Raw genomic sequence first — 12063 nt, 5'->3', positions numbered from 1 at the left:
GAAACTACTTGTCTAAAAATATACGGCAAGAAAAAGCAGAATCAGATATAAAATTCAGGCCAATTCATTCTCCATACAGATTTCCCCCAGGTACACTACTCTACACAATAACAATGGTAGATAAATACTCAAATGGGGTTTGCAAAGCCTAATATAGAACCTGACAAGAACTACAGTGATCCATCCACTCCTCTAGGTATCTGTTTCAATGGTTCCATTAGTAATAGAGTTTCTCCTCTAGATGCATAATTGATAACAAAATAAAAATAAAAATAGATCTTTAATCTAAGTATCTGAGTACAGTACATATTACAGTGTAGCCATCATTCCTGAAAAACTCAGGGGTGTGATTTCATTATGCCAAGTTTTAAATCCCCTGAAAGCTCATCGATGAGGCTTTCAGCTAAGTTCAGCCTGAGAAATGTTTATGTTTGCATTTGGGTGGTTAACTCCCTCTTCTGTAAGCAGGGGTCTCCTTCATTTCCAAAAATAATCCTGTCAAGGTCAATATTTCATCCCCTTTTAAAATAAAGGACTTAACTCTAAGAATGATAGCAAGGCATGAAAAGACTTGTGCTGGTGGTGAGAATGAGGCACTCGAAGAAGTCATCCAATGGTTTAGAGGGGACATCAGAGGAAATGACTTTATTGTGACTTTATGGTTTGCCTTTTTCTAAAAATTGAAGCTTGAACAGTGCAGAGCTGAAGATAGTTTACATGAGGCAAAAGCCTTCGTAGGATAGTAGTGATTTTTTATTTACAGGCCAGCAAAGGAAACGCAGTTTTGTTTGATTCAGATCAATGAGCATTAAGTAAGGGCCCACGGTGCACTTGGCAATATTTTAGTCACTGGGAATGCAAAGCTGAGGAGGGCCCAGCCTCCATCTTCAAGTGCTTGAAAAAGTCATGTTGCAATGACTCCAGAAGAAACGGTTTTGGTTTCGTGCTCAGACTCACATTGCCAGAATTCAGCACAGATCACATTAAACAAATGTATTCAAAACAATACAGGTCAGTTCAACTCAAGTCAACACACATGTATCGGGTACTGGGCACTTAGCGCTGGGTAGGAGATAGGCAAGGAGCACACAAGGAACAAGGCACTGCCTTCAGATTGTGATGGAGCTTTTTGTAAGAATGCCAGGAGGAGAATAAATGATGCAGTGCATGAGAAACGTTCTGTCAGGGAGAGAATGGTGTGTAATGTCTAAGAAGTGTATTTCATCAGCAGCATCTCTGTCCATCCAGCATCTGAGGATGGGGCCTGGGTTTACTGAATCAGAATGTGCTTCCACATGAGGGACCAGAGAGTTATGTCTTGTGATCATGTCACCTTCACGGGCCCAGCTTTTCGGGAGGCTCTTTTTGAATGTATTTCATTTGATGATCACTGCTACCCAATAGTTTCGACTGCTCTGTTCCTTGACTTTGTCTCATAAATATTAGAACAAGAACAATGGCTTCAGTGAAAGAATGCCATGCCACAAAGATAAAAGGGATATAAACTTTCCTAAACTAAAAAATTCTAGGCTTAGCATATTTTAACTGACATTATTGTCTGTCATTTTTTCCCCACTTGGGGATATTAATATTGGCTCAAGTAAGAAGTAAAAGTTGATAAAATGGCACGAAGTTAGAAAGAGATGAGATTTTTCAGATCATGTGAGACTAAAAGATAATCTGGAATAAAAATATCTGACCATTTCTTCCTTTATGTTCCTGCTCTCCTGTAGTCCAACCTTAAACCACGTGCCTGCCATAGCATTTGATTTTTTATGGTTTTCCACGAAATCATCCCACGTCTAGAGATCAGCACAGAGTTGAGCTCGTATATGACTCTGAATGAATGTTTGTCAAAACTCTTCACACATGGGAAGCATGAAGAGTTGGTAGGAGAGAAAGACCAATGAAGCACATTGTGTGGTATCTTTATACCATGTTTAGAGTTAAACTGCCAAGAAATACTGGAGGAAGAAATGACAAGAAGAAAAAAAGGCATGTCATATTTTAAAATGCATAGGAAATTAAGATTGGAAGAAATTGTGCCCACATTTTAAATCTTCTTATACATTGGGATTATGGATGAAGTCTTCCATATGTCTAAATATATTCTATAATTTCCAAATTTATACATTTACTGTGTCTTAGTTTTATAATAACTTTGTGAATTGAAAAATTATATATGTTCCCTTTTCTTTAGGCTGCTAGAGAAATTAAAGGCAGTATAAAAACTATGGCAATTACATAGGTTGTTGTTTGGTTGAGTTTTAACAAAAAGTTTGGCCAGAATTCTGAACGAAATGAAAATGTGTGAATAAATGTTGGCTCTGAGAAAAGTAGTGCCGACTTGCTGTGTTTGTATTTACATTGATTATAATATCACTGAAACCAATAATGAACAATACATTTATATTTTTTCCTGAAGTATAGATTAACATTTTTCCTGTTGCACATGATTTTATAAAAGAAGATTATAATTGAAAGCACAAAATGAATATAATTTGCAAGTAAAAACCATAAAAACTCCTGGGGCTTATATATTTTTAATGTTGGAAATATTTGTTAAAAGTTATATTTCCTAATTTTTTATATATTTAATGACTATGACTTTGCTTCCAGAATCTCTGCTTTTTATATGCTCTCCAGAGCACTTAACAAAAAAAAGATTTTTCTCATTTTTAAATCATTTTTATTTTTAAATATAGTTGACATACATCATTATATTAGTTTCAGGGGTATACTCCAGTGATTAGACATTACATAACTTACTAAGTGATCATTCCAATAAATCCTATATCCATCTGACACCACACATAGTTATTAGAATATTATTGACTATATTCCCTATGTTGTACTTTACATCCCCATGACTATTCTGTAACAATCAATTTGTACTTTCCAATCCCTTCATCTTTTTGCCCATTCCCCTAACCCTGCCCCCATCATCTGGCAATTGTCAAAATGTTCTCTGTTTCTGTGAGACTCTTTCTGTTCTACTTGTTTATTTTGTTGGGGTTTTTTTTATTCAGTTGTTAATAGGTATACATTTATTGCCATTTTATTGTTCATATTTTAATTTTTTTTTAAAGAAGAACCTTTAACATTTCTTATAATACAAATTTAGTGTCGATGAACTCTTTTAGCTTTTTCTTGTCTGGGAAGCTCTTTATCTGTCCATCAATTCTAAATGATAGCTTGGCTAGTTAGAGTAATCTTGGTTGTAGGTCCTTGCTTTTCATGACTTTGAGTATTTCTTACCAATCTCTTCTGGTCTGCAAAGTTTCTTTTGAGAAATCAGCTGACAGTCTTATGGGAGCTCCCTTGTAGGTAAGTAACTGCTTTTCTCTTGCTGCTTTTACAATTCTTTCTTTGTCTTTAACCTTTTGCATTTAATTATGTGTTTTGGTGGGGCCTCCTTGGGTTCATCTTGTCTGGGACTCTGTGCTTCCTGGACTTGTATGTTTATTTCCTCACCAAATTAGGAAAGTCTTCTGGCATTATTTTTTCAAGTAGGTTTTCAATTTCTTGTTCACTCTCTTCTCCTTCTGACACTCTATGACAGGAATACTGGAATGCTTAAAATTGTGCCAGAGGTTCCTTACCCTATTCTCATTGTTTTGGATTTTTTTCTTTTTGTTGTTATGATTAGGTGTTTTTGCTTCCTTATGTTCCAAATCACTGATTTGATTCTCAGCTTCATCTATTTTACTATTGATTCTCTGTATGTTATTCTTCATTTCAGTGTATCCTTCTTTTTTTTATTGTTTATTTTTATGCTGTTGAGGTTCTCACTAAGTTCATTGAACATCCTTATAACAGTGATTTGAGTTCTGCATCTCATAAATTGGTTGTCTTCATTTTATTTGGTTCTTTTTCTTTCATTTGGGACATGTTTCCTTGTCTCCTCATTTTTATCAGCACTCCCTGTGTTTTTTTCTGTGTTAGATAGAGTTGCTATGCCTCCTGAGCTTTGTAGAGTGGCCTTATGTAGTAGATCTCCTATAGGGTCTAGTGGAACAGTCTCCCTAATCACCCAACATGGGCACCCAAATGGCACCTCACCCATTCTTCCATGTGGGCTATATATATCCTTCTCCTGTAGCTGAGCCTTAATTACTGTTGGCACATCAATGGGAAGGATTTGTCTCCAGGCCAATTAGCTGCAAGGACTGGCTGCAAGCACTGACCACTGACCTCTGATCACCATAGAGGATCAGCTGTGCAGGGGCCCACCCCATACAGCAGGACTTACTTCACTGGGGTCCTGGTGCCTGCTGAGTTCACTCCTTAAGTGTTGCTTGTGGAGGTGGTTAGGTGGTGATACTTCAATGTGGTCTGAAGTTGTCCACTGGGTGCTCTGGCTCTGGGGCCTCCTAGGTGATTCAGGTCAAGGTCATGTGCTCCTTCTGTTCTTCCCAGGGCCACTAAGCATAAGATACAAAGTGAACTACCACTTGGCTTAGAGGTGCCCAGGTGAGGCCAAACTGTGAACCAAGGCTGTTTGCTATGAGTGCTGGGTCTGGGGCCAGTTAGGAGAGGTATGGGCATGCCGAGGTCAGGTGCCGTTTGAGAGATTTGGGGAAAATCTGAAGCATAAGCCAAGACAGGCCATTGGTATGGAAAAGACACTGGAAACAGCTTGGGTGGGTCTGAAAACTGAGTGGGGCCAGGCCTCAGAGAATCACCACAGTGGGGTAAATAGTATGAGCCAAGTTAATGGAATATCAGATATGGCACACCCAGTGGTCTCTGTGTGGGGAGGGTTTGGTAAAGGAACAATGGCCTCTGCCAGGACTTCTGTTTGGGAGAACGCAGACTCTCTCCCCAGATCATGTCCTGATGCTGGGCAATTCAGTTCCTTCCTGTATTTCTCTGGTGTCTTTTGAGCTGCTGCCCCCAGGCTGGAGCTTAGAGCAAGAGAGTCTGGGTTTGTCTGTGCGTGGGCCATTGAGAGGAACTACCTGGGACTCAAGAAGCCTTTGATTAACCTCAGCCTCAGTTCTCACTATTTTTATAGCCAGAAGTTACAGGGACCTCTCTTCCTGGTACTGAAACCATTGGATCGGGGGTGTAGAAGCTGGTGTGGGGCTAAGACCCCTCGCTCCTGAGATATTCCTCCCAATTTTTTCCACTACATGGAAAATCTGCATTACACATCTCTGCCCCTCCTACTAGACTCAATGTAGCTTCTTCTTTAATTCCCTAATTGCAGGACTTCCATTCAGCCAGATTTCAGGGGGTTCTGAATGATGGTTGTTCTATAGTTTAGTTGTAGCTGTGATGTGGTCATGGAAGTAAGTAACATTTTTACCTATACTGCCATCTTTGCAAATCTAATGTTAAATGCATAAAACATATTAGTAGTAATGAATGTTTCTTTATATTTTTTATGTAATATTCAATTTCTGGAATTAATTTTGAAGTTCATGTTCCTAAACCTATAATCAGGCTTCTATTTAACTAAATTAATAAACTAAAACCAAGTAAAATCCCAAAGGTTTTCAATAGGTATTCAAGGAAAATGGTTTTATTTAAAGGGTACACTAACTTAGCTTGCAGTTCCACCAAATTAGAAGTTATTTTGTCAGTATATTTATGAATGCTGGATAAAAGGCTATATATCTTAAGCACTGTGGGGAACCCAAAGCTTAATACAGAATGGATATTACTTGCAAGAAGCTTAAAGTCTAATTGAGGAAAATAAGACATGAAAACACATGCCACTTACAATATGAGAGAAGGTGATAAAGACTACAAGAAAGGCACAAAGTGCTAATGCTCTGGAAATAAAAGAAGGAAATAAAAGATTAGCTGTCACGTGAGCTAGAATTGGATAAGTAAGGTACAGGTGTGTAGAAATGGGTCAACACGCATTATGGTTTTTGAGCTCTTATCTATGATATTAAATTTTAGCTATTGGTTTACATGACTATCCTGATTTTACCAGGCAATGAACTCTGAAAGCCAGAACCATGTCTTATCCCTTTCACATAGCCTCAGCTGCTAAGACAATGACTGGAACTTAGCATTGACACATGTGTGTTCAATGTGGACTAGCTAGAATGGGGGGGGGAGTCCAACAATGGTAAATCATGGACACTTCAGTGTGGGGCGAGGGCCCAGTATACAAGTGGTGATGAGTTCAATTTGCTGGGCAATAGCAGTATGAAGAAGAACGGTGCAAGGCCAAATAAGGGATATCTGTCGGGGACAGCTATTAGCAGGCCTGCAATGTCAGGTTGGGACTTGACCTTATACATAAACTTGGACCTGGCAAATATATTTGAATAGGGAAGGACATAGTCAGAGCTGTGGGAAAGATTTGGTGGCAGAGGGATATGAGAAAGCCATTGTCAACAGTTGTCTTAGTCCCTTCGAACTGCTATACTAAAATAGCATAGACTGAGAGGCTTAAATACCCAATTTTTAGTTTGCACAGACTTGGAGGCTGGACTGTCCAAGGTGCCAGCAGACTTGGTGTCTGGAGGGGCCTCACTTCCTTCTCTACAGACAACATTCTTCTTGCTGTGTCCTCACACAGCAGGAGGGGCAAGAGAGTCTTTTGGAGTCTCTTTTATAAGGGAACTAACCCCATTCAAAAGGGCTCTCCCCTCATGATGTAACCATTTTTCAAAGGCCCCTACCTCCTCATACCATCACACAAGAAGTTACAATTTCAAAATATAAACTTTGAGACGACCCATTCAGTCCATAGCACCTGGCCAGTGATAATACTGGCGTGCAATACATAGAAATAGTAGGGATGGCAAGCAAGGATGGTAGATGGGGGACACCTGTCACATGTAGACCCCACAGGACATGGCAACTGGCCAATTTAAGGCTCACAGGAGGAAGAGGAATGAAGGTTTCTACCCCAGTGGCTGAGGACGAGTATGCCCATCAGAGAGAAGCCCATGAGTGAGAAGCCTGAGGCCCCTGTTCTAACCGTGCTGGGTGTAGCACGCCCCACTTTACCCAGCCAGCAAGCGCCTCTACCAGAGCTCGCTTTCAGACCTTCGGCCTCCAACAGAGTGCTGTTTACAGCACCCGGTAGTCTCCTTATTCCGAAATACACAAATGGTCGGCTCCAGTTTGAAAATCAACTATTCAAGTACATTTCACTTGCACTTTGAAAGAGCTAATACGTTCAGAGGGACTAAATTGCGTCACCCCAATAATTCAGATTCTGAAGCCCTAATCCCCGATGTAACTGTATTTGGAAATAGGTCTTTTAGGAGGTGACTAATGCGAAGTGAGGTCACAGGAGTAGAGTCCTAATCCGATAGGATTGATGGCCTTATAAAGAGACAACCTCTCCCTCCCCCTCCCCCCTCCCCATCCCCCATCCTCGCTCTCCACACACAATGAGGAACAATCATTGGAGAACCCAGTGAGAAAGTGGTAACGTGCAAGCCAGAAAGCAAGCTCCCTCTAGAACCTGACTATACTGACGCTCTGAGTTCATGTTTCCAGTCTGCAGAACTGTGAGAAAATTAATTTTTATTGTTTATGCCACCCAGTCTGCGGTACTTTGTTATGGCAGCACGAGATGCCTTAGACACACACGTTTCTAAACAGGGCAGGAAGGAACTTAAAAACCTTCAAGCTGAATTATCACACCAGCGGAAACTCTACTTTTCCTTTCAAGTAGCAAGCGTGTTTTTCATGTGCATTTCTGGTTTTAATGCAGGTAAATTACATGCTCTGAACCCTTCATTGGTGAGTAGGCTGCAGGATCCTCAGAGTAGAGCCTGCACTTTGCCCACCATGGTGCCTGGCACCTGGAAGGCACTCAAACATTTTTTTCTGAGTGAATGAATACTGCTCGTCTCCCTCCCTGCCTGGGTAGTAGGTCACCACTCATTTTACTCTGAGCAGAAACATCTCTCACCGTCCTCAGAGACCCAAATGATATCACAGGCTAGTGTGGTACATTCCTCAGGTTCTTTTCTCATTAAAAACACTTTCTGTGCTCAACCAACCACACTAAAGAAGCAACATGAAACTGGTTTTATGAAGCTCACTAACAGATACACAACAATAGTTTTATTTTACAGAACTACTTTGGCCCATTCAGACACCCCCACATGCAAACTGAGTATGTGTCAATAACCCAGATGAAGAAAAACAGTAAGTCATTCAGCAGAGCAGACAAGAATATTCTTTTATTTCTATGTATCAAAGGAGAAGTGAGGTCTTGGCACGATTTTACATGATGCTAGGAAACAAACCTGACACTTCTTTAGATTTTAACAGCACAGTTTTACCCTCTTTGGTTTTAATTTGTAGGAGGATATGATCCATCCTATAATAGCACCATGTTACAATTTACTACTGTGCTGAACATCCCATAAGTATTTCAACCCTGTGGCCTAACCCAATGGTTAATTCCATTCCAGTGGCTTACCTTCAGACCCGCCCTAGTCATCAAAACCTGGCAAGTTCAGCTTCCTTCACAGTAGTCAGAGACAGATGGCACTGCTAGGAAACTGCAGTGTGGAAGGGAGTATGGAAAGTGAGTGACTGCAGAAATTTACCAAGTGGACTAAAATGGCCCCGTGTTTGAAGCTAATTTTGCAAGATAAGATCAGGGAGGAGGTGCAATTCACAATGACTTCTCAGAATATCAGATCTGGTTATTGCTGTAATGTCCTTTTACGGAGCCATTTGTGAATGTTTATCCAGGGCCAGTCCCTGTGAGTGGTATTCGAGCAGCAGATTGGTAGCCCAACCCTGGGTTGGGAACTAACAAGCCATTACTGACTCATTGTCTATTCATTGTAGATTGTTCCTATGGAGGATTTATAGAAACAATACCAAGGTGGCACCAAGGTGGCTATCAATGCTGTTTACATACAATTTAGAGGAATAAACCTGCAGTTCTGCCCAGGCTGGCTTCCCTCGTGGTCCTGGGGAGTAGCGTTTTAATCCTATTGTGACGCGATCGTTTTGCCCACAAACTGCTCCGCAGAGGCCTGTAATTGGAGCACAGGTTCAGACCGGATTGCTGTGTGTTTAGGAAAGCGGGGGTCATTTCACATCGGCGCCTCTCAGGTCTCCATTGCAGGAGAGCAAATGTATCCACTTATCTTTTACTGTGAGGAAAATACTCAGAGTCTGTACTCACAGACACACACGTTACCCATGTCGTCTCTCATCACCGCAAGGCGGAGGGTGATGTGAAAATGCAAAACACTTTTTTGAGAATGGCAGTCAAGTATTTACCAGCCACGTATCACGGAACACCAGCTTTACAAGCTAAAAAGTGGAGACTGGAGGTAAGTTAACGAATGAAAAAGTCCAACAGTTAGTTCTGCTTTCTTCTAATAATGCCATCTCATAACAGTGGCCTCCCTCTGGAGGCCCAGGAGGCCTATTGTCTTTTTAACTCTAGTGATGGGTGAACTCGAAGGAGGTCCCAGGATAAATAAAACTAGTTCTTACACTCCCCAGCTTCTTTTGAAAATCACAATCTTCAAACCATTAACAGCAACGTGTATTTATGAAGGACACTCTATGGCTGGTGCAGGGCTACTCTGGATAGTGAACACGTGGGACAAACAACACCCCCGTGGAAAGAATAATAAAAACTTCACCATCTGATGCCAAAAGTGACTTAACAGTTTTCAGGTCTTTGCTCTGGCCTTTCTAAGACCTACAAAAAGCAATGCTTAAAGGAGGGTGAAATGAAAGGAAAATTATGTCAGCCAAAGAGAATGTCATGTTCGAAAGTAAAGAAACCACTAAACAAACAAGCAAACAGACAGACAATGTGGATATATTAAAAGGAGAGGGAAGTAAGGGGAAAGAGGTGGTAAGAGGGAACGGGAGGGCGCGTGGAGAGGGAGAGGAGAGACTTTACGCATCAAAAAAGGAAACCCAGCGCTGCCAGCGCCCCAGCTGCAGCAGCGGGGCCTCTGGGCTCCACCTACACCAGAGCCCGCCCCTGCTCGGGTGCTGCCCAAGGCAGGATCGGAGTGGCACGGACTGACGTGGTGGTGGTAGTGGGGGGGGGGGCTGCCTGTGTTGCAGCCTTGGCAGCCCCAGGGCTCGAGACCAGGGCCTCAGCCCGGCTCCCAGCGGGACTGCGGACGAAGACCCGCCCCAGTTGCCCCAGGAGCCTCTCCATCCCGCTTCTGCAGGTGGGGACCACACCTTGCTGCTGTCGCGGCTGGAGCAGGGTTTTACTTTTAGAGGGATCTTGCCCTCACGACCAGGTGCAGGTGCTCGGTTTTCCCATCAGCCAAGGCCAGCCTTCCCAAGGTGCTTTCTGTGCCCGCACCCACGCTCGCCCCACCATCAACACAGTTCACTCTCGTTGTTGGAGAAAAGCAAGGAGAGGAAAAGGAAGTCCGGACCTTGCTCACAGCTCGTCTCACCGGGGAAGCGGGGAGTTGGCTGGTGCACTTTTTCTTCCGAGTTCCGAGTTCCGTTGGGATGACAGGAAATCTGTAAACTTCATAATCAGCCCTTCAGGTTTCTCTTACATTTTTGTGCAAGAGAGTCCCACTTTCCAGACTAACTGAGCATTCGCCTTGACGCTTGTTAGCATTGGAAAAGAGAAGGAAAAAACAAAACAAAACGAAACGGCCTTTGTTTAACGGAGAGTGCCCTTTCAGTCCTGGAAGTTAATCAACAACATCTCCTGTGAGGAAGTGGGTGGCTGCCCTGGTACTCTGCTTTGTGGATCTCAGGATGTTGGAAAGTCAATAGTTAATAGATACCTGATTAATCAGTTGTCAAACAGTATTTTCTAGGCCGACTATTTGGAATGTGATCTGGAACAGACAGAATTTACTCCTCCGATTGCTTTACTTAATATTACAGAACCAGTCCTGGGACCACCTTTCACCCACCAGAGGACACCATGGAAAATGGTATACTTTGGGAAATCTGCTTGTAAAAACAACTAAGAATTACATCGCGATAATAAAGTGTGTATTCAGCTCCTACAAGTCCCCTCTGATTGTCAGTACAGTGTGGTCTGGGTGACAGACCGAGGAGTTTTGCTTCTTGCTGATTTGATTCAGTTGCAGCCTGTCTGTCAGCTGCTCTGGCTGAAGTAAACCCACGCCATACTCCCCGCCGACCATGCAGAGGACATGGACGGCTTGTGCACAAAAGAGCAAATCCAAAGTCCGGGACAGAGGTTTCTACCTGGCAAAATTTTCAGACAATTTGGAGTTTGCTGACAAAGTAAAGGGAAGTCCAGTTGCATTTATGGACATAAGCTGATGTGCATCCAGTTGGTCTTTGCGTTTAGAAAAACTTCAGGACACAGAGTCACATGAGAGCTCTTCGTGACTTGAGAGTGTTAGGTTACCTTGGCCAGCTGCAGCCCCCAGTACCGAAACCGCTTCATGCCTTACATGGCTGACACCCTGTCAGGTCCCTTTCAATGCAGTTGCCCTCCAGATCTTTCACACCGACGTTGCTCCTACCCGTGTACTGTATTCTCTGAACGTCAGCTGGGCTGGTCTTTTCAAGATCCCAGATGATGTCAGAGGACGGACAGTGGGCCCATCGTGCTTGTCTAGACTCCAATGTGCAACTATTTGGGGTTTGAACTTTGGAGAGGGATTGACATGGAGAAGAGGCTTTAGCACCTCCTCACACTTGTGCCTCCAGAAGAGCTAAGGAATGCAAATTGTCTGCTGGTCGTTTTCATGTCCGTTCCACAGTGTGTCTTCAAGAGCCAGTGTGGGGTGAGGGGACTACTTTACATCAAGGCAGATTATTGTCTCAGACTTTCTCGAGCATCTGTGAAATTGGAGCAAGAGATTTGCTCCACTTTGAGGAAAAGTGTAAAGAGAAACTGCACCCAAAACCTAAATTCTATTGAAAATCAAACTAATGCTTTTAAAAAGGGAAGGAACTTTTAATATGGGAAGAAAGCTTGACTTCATCTCCTGCCTGACATCAGCAGAATGAGGGGCTTTTGTGTCTGCAAACAGTGCCCTTGTGTGGCAGTGCTTCCTACATAGATCATGGGAGTTTACAGTAAATTTAAGTCCCTTCTTAAAGCCACATGTCCAGTTTTGCCCTAGTCTGCCGTATGGTTCA

At 42.5% G+C, this 12063-nt stretch overlaps 1 pseudogene; it reads left to right on the top strand.

Moving 5' to 3' along the window:
• The first annotated feature begins 6893 nt into the window (after window positions 1-6893).
• On the top strand, window positions 6894-11842 carry LOC119049230 (polynucleotide 5'-hydroxyl-kinase NOL9-like; annotated as a pseudogene).
• Window positions 11843-12063: the final 221 nt, after the last annotated feature.

The sequence above is a fragment of the Artibeus jamaicensis genome, unplaced genomic scaffold (genome assembly GCF_021234435.1).
Source record: "Artibeus jamaicensis isolate MK-2021 breed Jamaican fruit bat unplaced genomic scaffold, CSHL_Jam_final contig_415, whole genome shotgun sequence".
In the NCBI taxonomy this organism is placed as follows: Eukaryota; Metazoa; Chordata; class Mammalia; order Chiroptera; family Phyllostomidae; genus Artibeus; species Artibeus jamaicensis.
This window is presented reverse-complemented; position numbering and strand designations above follow the sequence as displayed.